Source organism: Trachurus japonicus, unplaced genomic scaffold (genome assembly GCF_045865225.1).
Source record: "Trachurus japonicus isolate A0001 unplaced genomic scaffold, Traja_1.0 AP029993.1".
Lineage (NCBI taxonomy): Eukaryota > Metazoa > Chordata > Actinopteri > Carangiformes > Carangidae > Trachurus > Trachurus japonicus.
Genome location: NW_028220126.1, coordinates 1 through 23,280, shown reverse-complemented (window position 1 = coordinate 23,280; position 23,280 = coordinate 1). Strand labels below are relative to the sequence as shown.

The following is a 23,280-nucleotide window of genomic DNA, read 5'->3' as shown; positions in this document are numbered from 1 at the left end:
TCTTCCCATTATATTCTTCTCAGAGTACACCAGAATGCTTCATTTACCTCTTAAAATCATAAAAACTTTCTGGGGGGAGGATCCCCCCAGACCCCCCCTACAGGGGTTTACTTTATCATCATTTCCAGTTTGCAGGTACCTATGTGTGTGTGTGTGTGTGTGAGTATGAGAGAGAGAGAGAGAGAAAGAGAGAGAGAGAGAGAGAGAGAGAGAGATACATTTAACTACATTAAACATTATTATGATTATTGTTATGAAAAAGCTAAGCCTTTTTTATATACTGGTATATATATAGAAAAAATGAATTACATGGTGAAAATTTTGTTGTAAATGAGAGCAACAGTAAAGGATAGTGGAGGAAGAGAAACACGTGATGTCAAAGTGAAGTTATAATGGGGAAAAAAAGAAGTGTGTGCCTTTATTATTATTATTTATTTACTTTTTTTTTTTTTTGGGGGGGGGGGGGGGGGGGGGGAGTCCAAAAAAGAACCCCCCCCTCCACAAGGCTGGCTACGGGCCTGGGAAGTAGCCTCGCATCACCGGGCTCTTTTTTTTTTTTTTTTTTCATCACCTGGCTCTTTAAGCGGAAGTATCATCCGTCCGATGACGCAATCCGGTGGAACCCATGGGTGGAACACATGGCTAATTAACCTGGCGAATATTCATGAGACGGCGGAGCTCTGAAGTGAGGAGTTTCAACTCTGATAAGGTATTTGATAAATGTGTTGTTGCCGCTTTCAACGGAAATGCTCGTCTCGTACTTATTTTATGGAAGCTACGATACGAAGTACGGTAGAAACTGTTTTGCTAAAGGCGAACATCCGGGTGACTTACAGCTAAGTGCTAACAGTGTTGAACGCAGGCTTTATGGGGGTATACGAGCACACGCAACGTCATGTTATAGTAGTCAAAAATGTCACATAATCATTGTAAAACAAACGTAATTGTTCGGTTACGTTATATGCCTCGCGGTAGGCACGGGCCCGGTCAGTAAAGCTAACGTTACCTGTGGTCCTAGGCCCAGGCTAAGCTAACTATGCTCTGGGTCTCAGGCCTATCGCTCTGGGCCAGATGAGCTCACTGTGGCCCGGGGCTCAGGCCTGGTCAGGGAGAGAGTTGCGGTAGGCATGGCTAGATCAGTTAAGCTTTGTGGGGTCTGGGCCACCCCCTCAAATGCAGTCGTGTTGAGAAATAGTTAAGCTAACCGATGTTATTAGTCAGGGATTAATGATCTGTGTGAGTCACAATAATTGAAGCATGAATCCAAAACAGCTATATTCGTAGCACATGCCATATTCTCATAATTGAGAAAATAAATAATAACTTGCTAAGCTACAGTTCAGCTGATTATGATATTTTTTAAATTACAGAATGAATGAATGAGCAGTCTGTTTTCTCATGCTGCACAGCTGTTTAATGTTATAAAAATATTTTCACAGAGCAATGACATCCAAAAGGAAGGCCTGGATAAAGCCTGTTGAAGATGTAATCTCATATATTCTGTCAGCTGGAGACAAGCCATGGTTTGCAGTGAGATTTATCAATAATATCAAAGGTATGATCTCTAGTGCTTTCAGTAGCTGCAAATTACAGCAGCACATTTTTAGATACTATTCATTATTAAAGGTGTACAGAAAAGAAAACTGAATTTGAGCCCACTCTGGATCATAAAATTAATGTGATAACTCATCTTTCAGACGATGTAGGCCAAACTTTGTGCAAAATTCTATTTTTGAGTAAATCCGGGATGAAAGTGTGTATTTTTTTTTTCGCATTGGCTAATGCAGGCGCACAGATTATACGTCAGCCTGTACACGATTCACCAGCCACTGATATTGGATCCGTAATCCGTCATTCAAACGTCTGAGACACGCACACACACACGGAGCTCGGGCTCGCCCCAAGCTTTGAATATCCCGCCCGCTCGATAACGACCAATCAAATTCGTTTTCCTTACTCGGGTAAACTCGTGTTGCAGCTCGTGACAACTCGGCGCGACAAACAGGACAAACGGCCATTTCTGTACACCTTTAACATTCTTCATTCAGAAGGTATCTTATAGAAATAAGTGGCTTCATTCATCTGTCTTGTTTAAATCCAATGGGTCTCATTCATGAAACGTGAGTAAATCTGTGTGTAGATTTGCACATAAAAGCTCACTCTACTAAAACTCTACTCCGGATTCATGAACGGTGCGGGAAACTCAGTTTTGATCGTAAACACGTGTGTAACTTCATGAATGCCAACCCATCGTAACCTAACAACACGCCCCCGGTGATCAGCAATTAGCATAGATCTCCATACATGAATAGCCATATAAGGAGATCCTGACCACCATATTAGGAGGTAGGTGCATCCTGCTCACCTGCGGCCATGACGCAAACGAGGAAAGAGGGAGAGAGAGAAAAAAGAGAGATCACGGATCGAAGTCATTTTGGGTGAAGTGGAGTCCAGAAAAAATATTAAATTCTCTTCTGTTAGTAGTGGTGTGACTGGGACAGTTCAAAGGCTGGAGGGAAGTAACAGATTTAGTGAATTAAGTAGGCCTATCCTTGGTTGATTAAAGAACCGTTTAAGAAGTAAAGCCAGAATAGTTCGATATGAAACATAAAAATAAAAAAAAATACACACAACTCCAGAGCTACAGCAGCGACGGGAGGAGGAGGCTCTTCACAGCCTCAGCTGTAGAGGAGCATGGTTGTATCAACACATGAAGTTATATAGGCAGGTTATATTGTTACAGAAGCACCAGCCGTCTGTCACAGCTCCTTCCAAACCGGTGCCGACTGCGCTGCTGCGCAGGGTGAATTGTGCGCCCACCGAGCCTGTACTGTAGCAATACAAAAAAGTGTTTTCCGGTTTTACATCAGATTATCATCATCATTAGATGGAGCCTTGACGTGTTTGTGCGTGTCCGATCCCTAAAACGTCTCTCTCTCCAAATATTTCTAATTGTTTGTCATGTTCAAATTACGTGTTTCAAAGCCGTCTGCGTATTTTGAACATGAGAGAGAGTAATACAGATTAAAATTGTAATTTTTAACAGTGATAAGCAGTATTTATTTGCATTCCTACATTTACACAAGCGCTACACACAGTCCGGAGCAGGTGTAGATTTTGTGAGTAGCTACGAAAAAATCAGCACTACTAAAAGATTGATGAATGCGGAAATCCACGTAAATTTGCGCTGCTCAGGGTTTACACACAAATCTGTGCTGCTCACGTTTCATGAATGAGACCCAATGTGTTTAGGTATATAGTAGGTGTGTATAAATGAGCCTGATTTCCATAAGAGAAGTTTCAGGTACACACTGGTATAATCAAATATACAAATGTAAAGTTATTTATTTTATTTCTGCTGTATGTAAAGTGTCCAGCACATTCAAGTACTATTAAGGTAAGTGCTGGGCCAATAGAAGACTGTAAAGAAAATGTGAAACTGTTTTGCATATTCAACAGTAACATTTTAAATTAATGCATAGAAGTAGTTACACAAGCTGACTGTCTTCTTCTTTTATGTCTAAACACCAGGTGACACCCAAGCAGGCTCCAGCAGCAGAAGAAGAGATGGCTGTGCCTCCTGTTGATCTGTCCTCCAAGGTTTATGGTGAAGATGATGCTGCTGCTGCTGAATATGATGCTCCAAAGGTAATGGAAAGAATGAATGTGATTGAGTTCTTTATAAAGTGCACTGATAACTTGACACACTAGTTTCTATTTGATCTCCATTTAGCTAACTGGTTTCACACACACAAGGTTCAGGTCATGTCTTAATGGGGCCCTGATAGATACTCTTCCTTCAAAAGGGTTTTCCAACTTTTCTCTTCCACACACACACACACCAAGTTTAAGTTCATGTCCTTACTGGGGCCCTCCGTATGGACCCTTCTATAAGTGATTGTTAACCTACAGGACAACACTTCTCTGCATCCAAACTAAAGTATTTACAACAACAATAATGCACTTTCTGAGCTGCTGCATGATGAAGAAAATATTTTGAAGTGAGATCACTTTTTAGGCCTCTGTTGTGGTGTTAAGATAGGGAGACTTCTAACACTGACCCTTGTGGGGCCCTGGATCATAATACATTTGTGACCTGTAAGTATTTCCAGACTCATGATTCCCGCAGTGCTGACTGTCTTCTTCTTTTATGTCTAAACACCAGGTGACACCCAAGCAGGCTCCAGCAGCAGAAGAAGAGATGGCTGTGCCTCCTGTTGATCTGTCCTCCAAGGTTTATGGTGAAGATGATGCTGCTGCTGCTGAATATGATGCTCCAAAGGTAATGGAAAGAATGAATGTGATTGAGTTCTTTATAAAGTGCACTGATAACTTGACACACTAGTTTCTATTTGATCTCCATTTAGCTAACTGGTTTCACACACACAAGGTTCAGGTCATGTCTTAATGGGGCCCTGATAGATACTCTTCCTTCAAAAGGGTTTTCCAACTTTTCTCTTCCACACACACACACCAAGTTTCAGTTCATGTTCTTACTGGGGCCCTCCGTATGGACCCTTCTATAAGTGATTGTTAACCTACAGGACAACACTTCTCTGCATCCAAACTAAAGTATTTACAATAACAATAATGCACTTTCTGAGCTGCTGCATGATGAAGAAAATATTTTGAAGTGAGATCACTTTTTAGGCCTCTGTTAGGATGTTAAGATAGGGAGACTTCTAACACTGACCCTCATGGGCTACTGTAGTAGTTCTGTAATTTTAAAAACACACCGGCAGCGGCCCCCGCTGATCTGTAGCGTCACTTGTTACTGTAAATGATGCTGTGTGGAAAACCAGCTGTGGTTTGTGATTGAGGGTGAGTTTGGAGCTGACAAGAGGATCGCCCTGACGACCGTTTCCTTATATTTTTCTCATCGAGAAACTATACAAATAGCATTTAGATGATGTAAAAAAAAAAGTGATAAAAATCCACTTTGTCACCTCCATTTTTGCAAGCTCACGTCAACTTCTGCAAACCGCTGCAAACAACCTCTGGGGCTGGCAGTGTTTACATCAGCACGTGTGCAGCTATGACGTAAACGAGAAAAACAATCACGGTTGCAGTGTCCACACGCACCTGGTGAAACCAACCCCGGCCCAAAACCCCACCCTGGACTCTGGTTTCAAAAAAACACGGTTTCAGGTTTCCAAAAGCGTGGTTGCGTGTGGACAGGACATACAACCGGGAACATATGTTCACGGTTTCAAAAATACCTGAGGCCTGTACTGCGAAGCCAGTTTAGTGGGTTAGCGAGGTATGTTGAGTGTAAAGCCAGCCTCTCCTGTACTGCGAAGGTGGCTGTCTTTTAACGAGGCTAGATCACCATGGTAACTTATGCTTCGCTCATAACCTGGTCCCTCTCTGTGTGTCTCCGCCGAGAGTTGTTCTCCTCACCCGTTGAGCTGAGCGTCAGGAGCTCATTAAATATTAGACTATAGTCTATATTTTACTTTTATATACACTCAGTCACCACTGATAGAAGTTGTTCGCTCGCAGCAGGACAGATGGATAATCGGTAAAGTTAATAATTTCACTAAATGTGGCCGTGAATAAATGAATTCCGACGTGTCGCCTGTTATATTTCAGTGTTGCCCAAACGCAAATCTTGAATAAGTCTCCGCTGTTTTCACATTTAAAAAGTTCTTAGTTTATGAGATTTGCTTGTAGCTTCAGCACCTAAAAAACCTCCTATCCAGCCTCGCTTCCAATAAAACACACACTTGCGTTATAATTGCGATCAGTGAAATATATAACAATATAAAACACAATTTAAAATGACAGTTGATGTTGCTCTAGTTTATATGGATAAAGCTTCATATTTAAAAGTAGCGCAAGAGCTGTCAGAAAAATTAAAAGCAGCCTCCTCTCGTCATATTTGCAGCAACACTGTTGCTTCAGGCTGCAATCGTGCTTTTTTTTATATGGCTCCCCTCTCTCCATTAAAACAATTGCACTCCTCTGGGCTGAAATCAGCCCGTTGTGGATCAATTTCGTGCGGAAGTTGAATCATATGACGCCAAACGCCCCCTTTGATGTGAACGCGCACAGATCATAAAGCTGAGAGCCGGACTTAACAAACCAAGTTGATAACCAGCTTTGCAGTGCCGTGTAGAGTTGCACGATACCCACGGTAGCCACGGTACCCCGCGGTGCCAAAACGTGACGGTTCCTACTATACTAGAAATTCTACACGACGGTACTACCGTGGATTACTACTACCGGTGCCAGTTTCCGCTACATAGCGGCCGCCTCTCCTCTCCTCCCGGCTTCTCACTGCATGCTACTCCCTTGTAAACAAAACCCACATGCACCCACTGCAACCCAACTACACAGCTGCTGAATGATTGGCTGTTTGCCTGTTACTGGTGATGTCCGGGGATATGATAGGCTGTCCGCCCGTCTGTTCTCTGATTGGCTGTTCGTGGTTCATGCCGGCAAGAACGGACTCCATGAAGACAGCTGAGACTGCTCCGGCCGCTTCGATAGAAACTCGCTTCAAAACAAACAACGAGCTAAAGTTCTGTCTCGCCAGACGCGCACATGGCTTACAGTCACAAACATGAGACAACACATTCACCACGGCTGAAGCACCGGGCGCGAGCAGCGAATCTGCCGCGGCGTCGTCGTCAGGGGCACTTAATGAATTTAGCTCTGTTTATTTTCTCATTGGCTAATATCAGGCTATATGCTCCGTGTACAGGCTGAGGAATAAAGAGTTAAAGGATGTCCAAGTATAAAGCACCTAGAAAATGCATAAAAATATAGTTTTCACAGGGAATCAGTTCCTGTTCATTGTATTCTGTCCTCTATGATTTATTATGTTGGAGAAGAAGCATTATTGTCAAATAGATTTTTTTTAAAGACAGTGGATTTGTTTTTATCCTAAGTTGATTATTTATATTTGTTAAACATAAATTAATGTGCAAGAGACTGAATGGTTATTTATTTTCAACCATATAAATTCTAACTTCATTTATTTGTTTTTTATTGCTTATTTAAAAATATTTGTTTCAGTCTAATCCCTACTTCACCAGTATTATGTTTATCATGCACCAAACAACATTATAAGTAGCCTAATTAATAAGTATTTATAACTTGTACAAATACATTGCAGTTCATAAAAATAATAATAATAAAAAAAGGTTGCAGTATCGTGATATTACCCGGAACCGTGATACTTTGTCTGGTATAGTACCGTGGTTACTCATTTTGGTACCGTGACAACTCTAGTGCCGTGTTAACCCGGGCCGGGACTTGAGGTTTTGTTGAGCTGGAAGATGAACACAAAGCCTGGCCATGTTGAACCTCCTTCGCAGTACAGGCCTCTGGGCTCATGTGGACAAGGCCTGAGTTCTTTATAAAGTGCACTGATAACTTGACACACTAGTTTCTATTTGATCTCCATTTAGCTAACTGGTTTCACACACACAAGGTTCAGGTCATGTCTTAATGGGGCCCTGATAGATACTCTTCCTTCAAAAGGGTTTTCCAACTTTTCTCTTCCACACACACACACCAAGTTTAAGTTCATGTCCTTACTGGGGCCCTCCGTATGGACCCCTCTATAAGTGATTGTTAACCTACAGGACAACACTTCTCTGCATCCAAACTAAAGTATTTACAACAACAATAATGCACTTTCTGAGCTGCTGCATGATGAAGAAAATATTTTGAAGTGAGATCACTTTTTAGGCCTCTGTTGTGGTGTTAAGATAGGGAGACTTCTAACACTGACCCTTGTGGGGCCCTGGATCATAATACATTTGTGACCTGTAAGTATTTCCAGACTCATGATTCCCGCAGTGCTGACTGTCTTCTTCTTTTATGTCTAAACACCAGGTGACACCCAAGCAGGCTCCAGCAGCAGAAGAAGAGATGGCTGTGCCTCCTGTTGATCTGTCCTCCAAGGTTTATGGTGAAGATGATGATGCTGCTGCTGAATGTGATGCTCCAAAGGTAATGGAAAGAATGAATGTGATTGAGTTCTTTATAAAGTGCACTGATAACTTGACACACTAGTTTCTATTTGATCTCCATTTAGCTAACTGGTTTCACACACACAAGGTTCAGGTCATGTCTTAATGGGGCCCTGATAGATACTCTTCCTTCAAAAGGGTTTTCCAACTTTTCTCTTCCACACACACACACCAAGTTTCAGTTCATGTTCTTACTGGGGCCCTCCGTATGGACCCCTCTATAAGTGATTGTTAACCTACAGGACAACACTTCTCTGCATCCAAACTAAAGTATTTACAACAACAATAATGCACTTTCTGAGCTGCTGCATGATGAAGAAAATATTTTGAAGTGAGATCACTTTTTAGGCCTCTGTTGTGGTGTTAAGATAGGGAGACTTCTAACACTGACCCTTGTGGGGCCCTGGATCATAATACATTTGTGACCTGTAAGTATTTCCAGACTCATGATTCCTGTCAGTGCTGACTGTCTTCTTCTTTTATGTCTAAACACCAGGTGACACCCAAGCAGGCTCCAGCAGCAGAAGAAGAGATGGCTGTGCCTCCTGTTGATCTGTCCTCCAAGGTTTATGGTGAAGATGATGCTGCTGCTGCTGAATATGATGCTCCAAAGGTAATGGAAAGAATGAATGTGATTGAGTTCTTTATAAAGTGCACTGATAACTTGACACACTAGTTTCTATTTGATCTCCATTTAGCTAACTGGTTTCACACACACAAGGTTCAGGTCATGTCTTAATGGGGCCCTGATAGATACTCTTCCTTCAAAAGGGTTTTCCAACTTTTCTCTTCCACACACACACACCAAGTTTCAGTTCATGTCCTTACTGGGGCCCTCCGTATGGACCCTTCTATAAGTGATTGTTAACCTACAGGACAACACTTCTCTGCATCCAAACTAAATTATTTACAATAACAATAATGCACTTTCTGAGCTGCTGCATGATGAAGAAAATATTTTGAAGTGAGATCACTTTTTAGGCCTCTGTTAGGATGTTAAGATAGGGAGACTTCTAACACTGACCCTCATGGGGCCCATTGTGTGGATCCTGTGTTTTCTTTTCTCAATGGGTGACACCTTTCACTTCCAAAGTAACAAGTAACCTTTGGATTACCAGTAAAGTAACTTATTTTACACACTTTCTTAACTGCTGCATGATGAAGAAAACTTTTTAGAAAAATAACTGTTCAGCCTCTTTTCTGATGTTGGAGGTTTATGAGACTCCTCATAAAAATAGTTGTACTTGGCCAAAAGTTTTGTGCTTATCAGTAGTGCTGCACAATAAATCGCAAATTTATCGTCATTGCAATATCAACATATGCAATATCCATATCGCAAACGACTGCTTAAACCGTAATATATTGTAATATCTGTGTGATGCATTCACCCATAGGCGTCATTTACGCTGGGGACGCTGGGGACATGTCCCCACCACTTTTTGTCAAGAACAATTTTGTCTCCACCACAAAATTAACTTAAAGGTTCATGAGGCAAGAAATGCACATGCAAGTTTTTTACTGCTAATGGGCGATGAAGCGTTCAAAACCAAAAAGAATGAGCCCACCCGCGTATCTCTCCGTTGCCTTGAACAGGCTGTGTGCTGCATAATGCCCTGCAATTCTGGGTCCGAATTTCCCGCGCTGTCCGCGGATGTGATGTCAAATGACGCTGCATGCGCGTCCTCGACAGCTTCGGCTTTCCACCGCTTGCGACTAGCGGTCGGCGGATCTTCCAGCCTGAACAGTCATGTGAGCAGCGAGTAGAGAAATAACGTCACTTTTTAAAATTTTAATATTTTTTCATGCGAGAAAGTGACAGTTTAGATTCCCAATCTGTTGTCAGTTTATCCAAATAACGTCTGATTAAGTAGATTTGCTCCGACATTTTTCGGAGGAGTGCAGAGCCACACACGCAGCAGCAGCAGCGGCTCGTCACAGAGGCTGCAGCCGGGGAGCTGAGCTCATCGGCCGGGCAACCTCTGTCCTCTGTCCTCCTCCTCCCAGGGAAGAAAACGAGCCGAGTAACTTCCCCACAGGTTTTTAGACGTTTTCTGCCGGCTGGTTGAATTGTTTTTAGGAGATAAATGCATTGGTGCATTAGTTCATTTGAATGAAAAGTGAAGCTTCAGGTGTGTGTGAGCAGCGCAGCCTTGGGGCTCGATCTGCATCTGTACCTACAAAAATCACCATATTTAGGCTACTTCAATAAATAAATAAATAGTTTTACAATGAGCCGATTGATTCATCCGTGGTCAGTTTATCCAAACAACGCCTGTAAGGAAATTCTCCGACGTGTTGGGAGGAGAGCAGAGTCATGAGCAGCTGAGCGGCACCAGCAGCTCACAGAGGCGGCGGCGGCCGGTGCTGACCTGATGCCTGGGCGGTCAACCTCCCGGTGTCGCGGTAAATTGAGCACTGTACAATGAGCGCGGCACGGCGCATTTACTGTTTATTAACAGCCAAGCGCGACGTGTGTGTGTGTGTGTGCGTGCGTGCGTGCGTGCGTGTGTCGTGAGACAGCAGGGAGAGGGGCTGACTGGCAGAGATGAGAGTGAAAGCTGTTCTTTTTTTCTGTGAGAGACTGCTGCGGCTGACCCAAACGAAACTGTGGCGGCTGATTAATGGAAAACACTGGTATAGTAACGTTATGCCGTTTCCAATTCAGCCACAGTGTCACTGTCACAGCATCAGCTGCTGCTGTGGAGAGTTGATGCGCGCTCCCGCACCAGCTTGGCTGATGGCTGCAGTAACCCTGACGGCCGCTACGGCCGTTGTATCGCTAGTGAGTTTTATTCCTTGATCTTGCCTCAAGCTCCTTTAACATTATCCTAATGAAGAATGACGGAAAAACGTTGATAAACTATGACAGAATAGGCAGCTGAAACAGTGTGCACCGCGCAGAGCTTCTGCCTGAGCCAATAACTCGCAACAATGTAGCTTCGATGTTACAGTAGTTACAGTAGCGTCTTTTGCGCGCGCTCAAACCCATTCAATGTAGCCGCACGTCATGCTCACAACTCAAAAGCCGTAGCTGCGCGCATTTGATGAGACGCAATTGTTTTTCGTGCACGTCTGCGTCTAAAATAAAAATATTTAAATTATTAGACGAAAAAAGGTGAATTTAATTTCAATCTCGGCCTGTTTGAATGTGCGGCCCCCAAGGTGTCTGTTAAGAAAAATTCTGGCCCTTTGACAAATGTATTTGAGTACCCCTGCCTTAGATAGATTCACATTATATACTAAATTATCAGAAAGAAAAGGATCAAATGCAGTCAGTTTCTGGAATGCTAGGACTATCTTGTTTATTTATTCAAACTATTTTCTTTTTTCAGATGCAAGTATGGCAGAAGATCAGGGTTCAGAAGATGAGACAATCATCACATCATCACAAGAAAGCCCCTTTGCCAAAAACCAGAGGAGGAAGTTTGCTAAAAAGAGAGGTAAGCTTCTTAAATTAATTTATGAGAAACATGAGGAACTTGATTCATACAGTGTACAGACAAACACAAACCAATTATGACTAGGGTCATCTATGGAGTATGTTGTGTGTGTGTGTGTGTGTGTAAAATTCTTAAAGGACCTCTTCATTTATACATTTTAAATAAAATGCACATTTCTATGACAGCCCTCTTGGCAATAATGGTGCAAAAGTAGGTGCAGAGGTTATTGTGTTATTAGCAGGGGGGGTTAAGGGTGGAGGGAAATAACCAGTATAGACCGTTTCAGAGAGTATAAACAAATACAGGTGTTACCAAGGATACTAATTAAGGCTCCATTCAATTTAGTGTACCAGAGCGTTTTCTAATGAGCCACACCTGTCTTTGTTTATACTCTCTGAAAGGGTCTATAGCAGCGGTACTCAATAGGCGGCCCGCGGGCCGCATCCGGCCCGCCGAACCTTCCAATCAGACCCGCGACTGAGTTCTACTAGTTTACATATTACTGTATACTGTATTTCTCGGGCTCCGTGCGCCTGTAAGTCAAAGCGCTGGGACATGGAAACACGCGCAGAGCGTTTGTGTGTGCCTGTGAGGCGCTGCACTGGGATACAGAAACGCCGACGAACCCAAATCACCATGCGTGAAAATTTGGGGAGCGGGCTGGACTGCAGGGTTTTCCCTGCCTGTCTGCAAAGGCCGTGGGTGATTTTCACCGCCGTCTTGGTTCACCTGTGTGTGCATCATGCATGGGGGGCCGTTCAGATGAAGCCCCCCCCCGTGTTGTGTCCCGGTGCCCTCGGCCTGTGTCTCCTACTGTTTCCCACTGAGCTCTGCCTCGTTTGAAAGGTGAAGGAAGCCCATGTGTGGAAAGACGTCGCCTTCGAGATGTAGAATGTGTGTTATAGAAGAGAAACACACATCTCAGGACCAATGACTTGTATCCTCAGAACAGAGTCAGACATGTCCTGTGATGGTCAGCCTCCTTTCATATTTAAGCTGAAAATCACAGGGCATGTCTGAGGATACAAGTCAGCAGTGTAAAGCTCCAGCATGATATGTAAATGATGATATGACAATGTCAAGATTTTTCATTTTATATCATACAAAACACCATGAAGTGTATAAATAAAAATTATGTGCTTACAAGTAAAATAAAAAATATTTAAATTATTAGACGAAAAAGGTGAATTTAATTTCAATCTAGGCCTATTTGAATGTGTGGCCCCCAAGGTGTCTGTTAAGAAAAATTCTGGCCCTTCGAAAAATGTATTTGAGTACCCCTGGTCTATAGTCTGAGTGACAAGTAACTACTGTATACAGTAGACACAACTTACGACTTTGTAGCGTTCCAGGCAACCCACTCGTGTTTTTCCGACCTGTTTTACCTGTGAAAGTCACTATAACGGCCACTCGTAACTTCTGACCCATGAAGTCGTACCAGATCGAACTGGTACCACTTCACAGGTCGGAAAAACACGTGTTACGGGCTGCCCTGAACGCACCATAACAGTCATCGTCCCTACGTCACCACATTCACGGCGTTCCTTGGCTGCACACACAGCCCTGCATGCCGTTCTCTCTCCTCATTGGATAAAAACTGTAGGATACGATAAATGTTTTCTCCTGGGCTCAGAGCAGAGCAGAGTGACTGACAGACCCGTGTTTCAGACCAAACACTCTATGTAAGTGATTGCTGTCTGAAGATACAACTATTTAAGACTTATATTAACACAAATATATCACTTACTTCTGCTTTAACTGTGTGTCCTTTCCCTCGTGGCGCAGTTAACACTTGCGCTGTCTGTCCCTCTCAAACATGGCCGCCTGTCGTCTCACGTAACGATCCACGAAGCAATCACGATGTGTAAAAATGTAAACCACTACATACCCGTGAAATAATCCCAACAGACTGAGAGAGCTTCGCTGTCATTCCTCCCCCAAGCAATAACACTATACAATACCTCACCTCTGTTTGACAGACAGCATTCCGAACTCTCTGCAGTGGGTTCTTTATAGTTCTTATAGTTCTGATTAGGGATGTTCCTGGCGACTAATTTCCCTGTCGATTAAACGCAAAATTTAATTTATACTAGTCGACTAGTCTAACACTTAAGAAAACAGTCAGAAAGCAGTTAAAATTGAGTAGAATTTATTAATTTATAATGTTAAACACTGTCGGAAAGAAATACTGTGCGTATTAAGAGCCATTTGAAGCCATTAATCACAGTCAACAATCGCCAAATCGGACTTTAAATGCAGCTGAAATGTGCACTATGCACGCTAAATATGCAATACAAACCAAACACATTAATGTACAAAATATGTAGATGTGTGGGCATGCATGCATGCGTGTGTGTATGCTCACTAAATGAGAGGGCTGCGAGCAGAGATGGGGACTCGAGTCACTGTGACTTGGACTCGAGTCGACTCGAATCGCTATTTTGATGCGACTTGACTCGGACTTGGAGGTTAAAGACTCGGGACTTGACTTGACTTGAGACACGATGACTTGAATGACTTGAATGACCAGCCGCCACCGCTGAATTTCTCACCGGCACGGCACCAGCTCAGTCGGTGTTTTTTTTTTTTCCCCCGGACTTTTTATGCATTTATTTTGAAAGGACCGCTGGAGAGAGAGAGGGAGGGGGAGAGAGATTGAGAGGGGGGGGGTTTGACACGGAGCAAAGGGGCCGTCAGGGTCGCTGCAGCGGGGGTGCTACATCATGGATCCATTAGACTATAATATAATACATCCATGGCGTGCTATCACGTTCGCAGCTCAGTGTTTTTAATCAGAGATTTAATCCGGAGTTTCAGTGACGGTGAGCGGCCTGACGGTGCTTCATTAACGCTGCGTCGCCGCCGCTGTTCAGAGTCGGGGCAGACGCACAGCAACCAATAGACATATGGTAACAGTCACCTGTTACTAGCGTTACCATAGCGAGAAGCTAATGTGTCCTTTTTTTTTTTTTTTTTTAAATCTCCTCTCCTTCAGCCTCACGTTCTCACTGCTGCAGAATCTGCAGTGACTACACAGCTGTTTGCCTGTCAGTCATAGCATCCAGGAATGTTTCAATGTTACACATTCTTTGACTTTTGAATATAAAATATCAATTAATATCTACTGTAAAACTACTTGGTATGAGTGCAGGCTGAGAATGGTGTTGTCATGATAGAATAGAATAGATTTCCTATTCTATTCTATTTGTTGACCTTTTGTGATCTATGAAGAGGCTCATTAATGCATTAAGACATGATAAGACATAAGACATAATAGATTTTCTATTCTATTCTAATATATTGTCTTCACTTTATTTAGATTAGATTCTGCGGGTGAAATTGCAATAATAAGGTGACTTGACTTGGACTTGACTTGACCTATGCAGGACTTGACATAACCTGTGACTTGACTTGACTTGACTTGCCCAAAGAAAAATGACTTGGGACTTACTTGAGACTTGAAGGTTAAGACTTGAGACTTACTTGAGACTTGCACATGTGTGACTTGGTCCCATCTCTGGCTGCGAGAGAGGCACTGTCTGACAGTGCCGCTGCCGCAGCCCCGACTAGTGGCGGCGGCTGCATGAAATCTTAGAGGCGACAGATAACTGACATTGTGCATGGATGAAATATTGATAAATAATTTAAATGACTAGTAATTCTGGTGCCGACTAGTGAGGGAGGGACGTTTAATCGTATAGTTGACTAATCGCGCACATCCCTACTTCTGGTCCAACCATTTTCCCTATTGCACTGCTGGTCATGGCTAATTGCGCATTTGTTAGCTATTTTGCACATCTGTCTCAATAACACTCTACCTCATTTCTCACCACTTGGTGTATATAATTTATGTCTACTTATATTGATATTTTGCACAGTGTTACACTACTGCGACTGGCATAGTGTCTTTCTGTACATTTCAGTATAGTACTTTGTATATTTTTTAAATTTATAATCTTTATAGATACATTTTATGCTGTGTTTTACAGAAATAAGCAAACATCTTATAATATTCAAACTGCATAACAACAAACAGGGACTTACTGGTCTTGAAATGATCAGCCCAGCTGTAGCTACTCCTCACTTCACCACGTTTCTGATGCTGTTTTCTGACGTCTTTTCCTCAGACTGTCCATCAATACATTTGGAGACAGAAACTCTAAAGCTTCTTGTGTGTTGTAGCCCTGTTTTACTTTGGTTGCTAACTTTGTTTGGGTTTGTGGCGTGTCTGAAACATATTGTTGATCATGTAATGCAAAGAGCTCTAACAGGCATATGAACACATTGTGAAGGTCTTCAATCACGTCCCTATTTCACCACCCCATTTTTCTTTCTTTTTTTATGTCCAAGTAAATCAGTTTTGTGAGGGAAGAAAACTAACATATTATCAACCAGGCTTTTAGATTTTGACCAATCATGACACAGGTGTGACAGAGACTCTAGAAACATTGCCTGGTGGGGGGAGAGGCAGAAATCACACAAATCTTCTTAGCTGATCCGTGCAATAAATCACGTGATGTTTCAAATGAGACATTCATGTTCATTTTGAGCATTTATTAGCACATAGTGGGCTGGATAATATCCCAAATCTGGGCTTGATTAAGCCATTGATATGCAATCTAAAAGCCCTCCATCACCCGGCCTTAAATAGATTTTAGTTATGTGGCACCTAGGGGGTTGTGTGTAAAAGTGACTGGTTGGTAAAACTATGTATTTTTCCTGACTGTGGGACAGTCCTGTATGGTCTCAACCAAGTCAGTACTTCATTGGATGACCAATGGAATCAATCAGAGTTTTTCAGTTGTAGTTACAAGTTAAAGTTCTTATAACTCTGTAACTTGTCCTTTTTATGCCCATTTAGGTAAACAAACTGTTTAACCTGCAGCTAAAAGAACCTGGACAACAGAAGAATGTGCTGCAGTAGAACGTAATTTAAAGAAAAAAATTCTGATGAACCAAGTCCCAGGGAAGGAGGACCGTCAGCGCTGCATCACTGCAGAACCTCAAGCCCTGAAGAATCGAGACTGGAGGGCAGTGAAATACTGTTAAAAATCGAATTACTTCTCTGCAAAGACAATTAGAGTGAAAGTGTTTCACTTTACAAGGTAATAGACAGGCTTGTATGAGGAGGTGCTATAATATTTGTCATGTTATATGTTATTATGCTATTATGTTGTGTTCTTATCAACACAAGGAGCTGCTTTCCTGATATCAAAGCTCACTGTAATAATCAGCAGTTGATTCATTTTAAGCAGGTGATTGTTTTTTGATTATCACTGCTCTGTCTACCTAATGTGAGGAGAGGAGATGCAGGATGTAAACCTCTGATGCAGCCTTGCAGTTTTTTTTGTTAATAAAAAAACTATAGAAACAACTAATAACTCTTCGGTCCCCGCTAAGGTAGAAAGACTTGACATATCTGTGTGTGTGTGTAAGTGGACCCCCCCAAGTAACAAATGCTAGAAACGTTGTCCCATAAGTGACCAAAAAAACTAGCATAGAGAAAAAACTTTAGAAAATGGCTAATCTAAAGTGACTGAAAATTTTGTTAATTTTTTTTAAGCTTGCCTGATTTTTTACAGAGGTCTGGGACCATTGGAAAGGGTGGGCCCCACAATTGGGTTAAAAACGCGTGACCCCATGAAGGGACAAATGCGAGTATGTGTGTGTGTGTGTGTGTGTGTGTGTGTGTCATCAATAATTCATCAGTTCATTGATCAGTTTGGACTCTGTTATCCTGGACCGGACCAGTTTTGTTGTTTTTTTCTATTTGGAAAATTAATCCTAATAATAATAATTTTAATCGGTGAAACTTTTAATTTGAAAATCACAGGAAGTGAGACTGAACCAGTGTGTGTGTGTGTGTGTGTGTGTGAGAGAGATCCAGAACCAGAGTCTGATTGGGGGGGAGGGGGGGGCAGAACTGGGTCCCGAGACCCGAGACCCGGGTTCACCAGAGTCCAGTTCCATCAGTTCGATCCAGATCAGATGAACCCATCTGGGATCTGGTCCAGTTTAAAGTGGTTTTCTGAGTCCTGAACCAGGACCAACCGCTCTGTGAAAGGTCCACAAAGTCTCCGCTGATCATCAGGACCAGAACTTCACATGGTTCTGGTTCTGGTCCCGGTCCTGGTCCTGGTCCCGGTCCTGACTGACTGAACTGTGTGTAAATGAACCGGTGGACCTGCTGCTGGTTCTGGTTCTGGACCCGTCTGACTGTTACTGTTCCTCCAGCTCCTGAGGGGAAGACCTGGTCCTGGTCCTGGTTCTGGTCCTGGTTCTGGTTCTGGTCCTGGTCCTGGTTCTGGTCCTGGTTCTGTAGCTGCTAAGTGCCCCCCCCCCTCTCTCCCCTCTCCCCTCCCCCCACCAGCTGCTCCCTGACCTGGTTCTGGCTCTGGTCCCGGTCCTGGTCCTGGTCCCGGTCCTGGTCCCGGTCCCGACGTCTTCCTCTGGGCTGCTGGGTAACGATGGTGTCGTAGTTTTTTTTTTTTTTTTGATACTGACCTTTATTTTGTCTATTTTGTTTTGTTTTGTTTCATGTGTTGAAATGTTTGTTGTTTGTTGTTTGTTGTTGTTGATGCTGTCGTGGTTTTGTGTTGGGATGTGGATCCGGATCAGGACTCTTGGACCTGGTTCCTGGTTCTGGTTCTGGTCCGACTCATAAACTGTGAAGTGTCTGAACCCTGGTCAAACAAGAAAAAAGAAAAAAAAAGAAAGAAAAAAAACTCAATAAAGTTGAAGTGAACCAAGTCTGAGTCGTTTGTGGTGAGTTCAGGTTCCTCAGAGAACGTGGGAGAAGTCACTTTCTGGTCCTGGACCCAGTTGTTACAAAGGGTTAAAAAACTGATCGGATTTTGGATCATTGATCAGATCAAATCTTGAAAATGGATCAAACCTTCATCAGTTTGTGTCGTTCAGAGCTTTTTAGTCGGATCAGGAAAACGTTGATCCAGAACATCAGGATTATTCTGATCCCGCAGTTTGGTGGATTCAGGAACAAAATGGGATTTAAATTAAATGTTATCTGGTCAAATAAACAACATTTATAATGTAGAATATATAAAGTTTTGATTATTTCACAATTAAAGAACTTTTCCCCAACTATTAGCAAATTTAATGAGATTTGAAGTTTAAATTTGAAACACATGGGGAAATGTTCCCAATGTATTTGACTGATGTACTGTATATTTGCATTTTTAAAATCTATTTAAACAGCCAGACCAGATGAGATCATTTCTGGCTGTTTAAAAAACACTGAAGAAACAAAAAACCAATCCAACAAAGTATAAATGAAACAATAATGTATTTCAATTAAAAAAAAAAAATAATAAATTCAATTGCTTTATATACAGAACAATACAGTTTGTTGCCAGGGGTAATAGTTACAGGGTATCCGCAGGGTCTAAAAATGTCTAAATTTTAGGCCTTAAAATGTCTTAAATTTGTTGAATTATTGTGTTCAAGTCTTAAATAATTTTAGACAGGTCTTAAATGTTCTTATGCCCACCATGGGCGAGCATTTCACTCGCATTTGCCCCTAAAAAAAAATACATGTGTGAACCGGGAAAATCACAAAAACAGAAAGAGCTCAACCTGCGATTGGTCAAAAACTACAAATCCCACAATTCTCTGGCCTCAACAATAACAGTAGTTAGTGTAAGTAAGGGAGAGTGGAGCTGTCGGTGAAAAGAGGAAACAACGCCACGTCTGGTCCTGTTCTATGTTGTTCGTTCACACCGTCACCGTTTATTCGTTACGTCCGCGGTGTAAAAGGCCGTGACGCAAAGACGCGATTAGGCGCGAGACGCGATTAGGCGCGCGACGCGGTATACGCGACTTTTTTTTTTGCGACGCAATACACGCGATTCTTTTATGGCGACGGGACCATCGCGTCTTCGTCTCTTTCATCGTGTTTGGTGGGAAGACCCACAAGGGGCTTCCCACCAAACACGAGGAACGCTTTTTTTTCGCGCGAGCTTTGACGCGCGACCAAACGCGAGATACGCGAGATACGCGATTTGACGCTCGTTTTGACTCGTGTAAAAAAAAAAAATCATTTTCACTACAACATTTTTTATTTTTATTTTTTCAAAGGAGGTTAAATCGAAAGCAACTGGACTTAGTTATTTGTCTGAAGACGTTTCACCTTCATCCAAGAGGCTTCATCAGTTCATGTAGCATCTGACCAGGCTGGGACTGGTCCAACTAACTGGTCTGGAGACTCAGTATAAGTCCGGTTGCTGAGACTTTAGAGTCAAAGAGGAGCAGTGCGTCTGCGTCGCTGTGTCGGACTGTTTGGATTTAATGAAGAAGCTGCACGGTGTCCTCCCGTATTTTACCTGGGTCGCTACCGGAGCTTGATAAATGGAGAGAAAAAACAAACGCCAGGCGCACGTCGCGGTGAAAACCGAGAACAGCTGAGTTTTCCTCCTCCAGCTGAACAGCTGATCTGTGATCTGTGGTGAAGACGTACAGAGACCTGCCACTGTGTCACGGTGCATTAATATAAACTCTGTCCTCAGACTGTCCTGACTGTCCCTGAACACCACACAGAGACAACATGGAGCTGTGTGAGGTTGAGTTTTATTTATCATGATAATTAATACATACTTAGTAACAAGCCTGTAAGTTCAACACATCAGTATGCTACTGTGATTTAACTAGCCTAGTTAAATAAAAAGATGTAGTTTAATACCATAATATCTAGGGCTGACCAAAGGCCAATGTCTTTTACTTCATGTGTCAAATATTTATTACTTGTTGCTACGGACTCATTTTAGCTTCTTTCACCAAACTCCCATGATGCACTGAGCTCCTACATCCCATCCTTCTTCTGTAGGGCTGCTGTGTGTGGACCAGATGCTGCCGTCACCATGACAACGTCCCAACGTGCAGGGGGACGCGCGGTCAGAAACTCCAGAGGTCAGAGAGGAGGTGGGAGGTCCTCCGCTCTGATTGGCTGAGAGACCCAGACTCATCTCCCTCCCTGGACCCAGGACCGGGACCAGTCATGTGACTCTGAGTGGAGGGGGGGTAAGAGGGTAAGAGGGTAAGAGGGGGGGTAAGAGGTGGGGGTATCTGTCGGTCACGTGACCTGGAGACTCTGACTAAAATTAACCAGCAGCTGATCTGATCTGAGGTCAAATTTCTCAGCAGCATGGACGACGACTGTTGCCGCTGCGCTGAGACAAGGTGAGAGCTGCTACACTGAGACTGTACTACTACAATAATACTGCAATACAATACTGCTACACTGTAATAATACTACCTCACTGTTATACTGGAGTACCACAGTACTGCAATACTACAGAGCTATAGTAATACAACACTAACTACAACATGACACCAGTGTTCACCGACTACAACACTAACACTGTGGTACTGTGTGATACTACTACAACACTGTACAGCTGTACTCTGATAATACAACACCGTAATACTTTGAATACTACAATAACACAGTGGTGCTATGATAATACTACTGTAATTATACTGTAGTTCTACAACACTGTTAGATTACAGTACCACAACACTGTAACACAACAGTCCATTACATTGCTACTACACAACAATGACACTACATTGTTATATTACTGCACTGTAATACTACAGCACTAATGAAAATACAACTAACAAGATACACTCAGACTAAATGTACTTTTTTTCATTCTGTGTAACTGACAACGTGAAGATAAATGGGGAAAAAAATCAAATAAATCACTGACGTCGTTTCACCAGAACAATGATTTTCTCTTATATTGTAAATTTCAGTTTTCCTTTATTGTCATCGAGCAATGAAGCACAACGAAATTTATGTGCATCTCTCCCTAATAACTTTAAAAAAAAGATAAATATATAAATAGACAAAGAGTAATTTAAGATGCTTAAAAAAACAAACACATTAATTTAAATAATACAAATAATAGATTAGGCCTTGTAGTGCCACATTATGTAATAAAGTTGCATTATAATGCAATAAATGTGTAATAAACTTTGCCGCATTTTGTTATAAGTTGTTACATATTGCATTATTACAAAATACAACATAAGTGTTGCACTTTTTCATATAGAAAATGTAATAATTTTGTGCAAAATGTAACAATTTATTACAATATGCGGCAAAGTTTATTACATATTGCGTTCAAGAATTTTACAAAAAAAGGTTACAAAATGTTACAAACTGTGGCAGATTTTACAAAATATTACATCATGAGGTGAAATTAATTACATTATTACAAAATGTGGCCTCAATACAGGCCTCAATAAAATGAATAATTAAAAAAAACAGTTTTCTTCACAATTTTATTTAGTAAAATAGAAATGAAATCAAAGAAATGAAATGTTTTGTATTTGTTCCTACAGGATGATCAGGAGGAGAGCGAGGCTGCAGCTCAGAGGTCCAGAGGTCATCTCGCCTGTCTCCCCGTGCGGCGCTGTGACGTCGTCGTCGTCGTGGTGACCATGGTGGGGGGCGTGGCGGTGTGCGGCTCCATCAGCTCGGTCAGAGCTCTGTGGGAGACCCGGATCAAGAGGAGGAGGGAGGAGCAGGACGAGGAGGAGCAGCAGAGGAGGAGGAGCGGAGCACCGAGCGGCGCTCCAGACTCAGCCTGGGGGTCTGGGAGGACCGGGCCCTTCTGGCTCGACTCAGACAGAAGCTGCAGACCGAGGACGGACGGCTGGTGCTCCGCATCGAGCAGGAGGAGTGGAAGGTATCAGATTATTGTCCTGGTCCAGTCTTCGGTCTGATGCAGGGGCGTAGCTTAGGGTTAAACATTTGGGGGGGGGGGGTTAAGATCTCTGTCTGTATAGGGATTTTTTAAAGCAAAAAGGTCAGCGTATGCGTGGAAAAGTGCAAAATCATTAACTTTGATAAAAGGACAAGGCTTATTTGCCTCTTTATTTTGTCATTTCCGTATTAGAATATGGGCTTGACCAATCATGACCAGTAATACCACATCATAAAATAACGGTGTAACTAACGACGCTACTTTTTCAGTGACAGGTAATCAAAAAAGTTACCTTTCCCCCGCTATAACGCCGTTACTGTTACTGACAATAAAATGCACCGTTACTTGACTCAAGAAGTCCCATCAGAAAATAATAATACATCTGTTAAAGTGTACGTTTGACTTTTTTTTTTTCAGTCCATTAACCGACTAGTAGAAAAAAAAACATGTATCTGGAACGAACCAACTCCAGAGTTGGGAGGGAGGTTACTGGGATGAGTTCAAGTAATTTGACATATTTCAGCATTTTATATTAAAAAAAGCAACGCAGTTGTTACTTTTATTACAGTATGTAGTAATTCAGTTACTAACTCAGTTACTTCTTGGTAGGGCTGCAGCTAACAATTATTTTCATTATCAATTAATCTGTTGATTATGTAAACGATTAATCGATTAGTTGTTTGGTCAATAAAATGTTTTAAAAAATGTTGAAAAGTATCAATCAGTGTTTCTCAAACCACCAGACGACATCGTCCTCAAATGTCTTGTTTTGTCCACAAACCAAAGAGAGACACATTTTATTGTCATAAAGGAACAAAGAAACAAGAAATATTAACATTGAAGAAGCTGGAATCAGAGAAGTTGGACTTTTTTTCTTAAGAAAAAACTACTCAAACTGATTATTAGATTATCAAAATAGTTGATAATGAATCGATTATTGTTTGATTAATCCAGTAATTTTGTTGTTTTTTTATATCATAAATGACACCGTTGGTCTGATGTGAGTGTTTGTCTCTGCAGGTCCTGCCGGGCTGTCTGGTCCAGCTCAACCAGGTCCAGGAGTGGCAGCTCCACCGGACGGACTGCAGAAGATCCCTCACTTCATCTCCAGCTTCCAGAACCATCCTGGTG

General features: G+C 42.2%; 1 long non-coding RNA gene across 1 annotated transcript; it reads left to right on the top strand.

The window, feature by feature from the left end:
- The first annotated feature begins 615 nt into the window (after positions 1-615).
- LOC146960794 (uncharacterized) lies at positions 616-3,635 on the top strand. The gene is made up of 3 exons (XR_015035364.1): positions 616-709; positions 1,440-1,555; positions 3,532-3,635. It is a non-coding gene; the product is annotated as an uncharacterized LOC146960794 (long non-coding RNA).
- Positions 3,636-23,280: the final 19,645 nt, after the last annotated feature.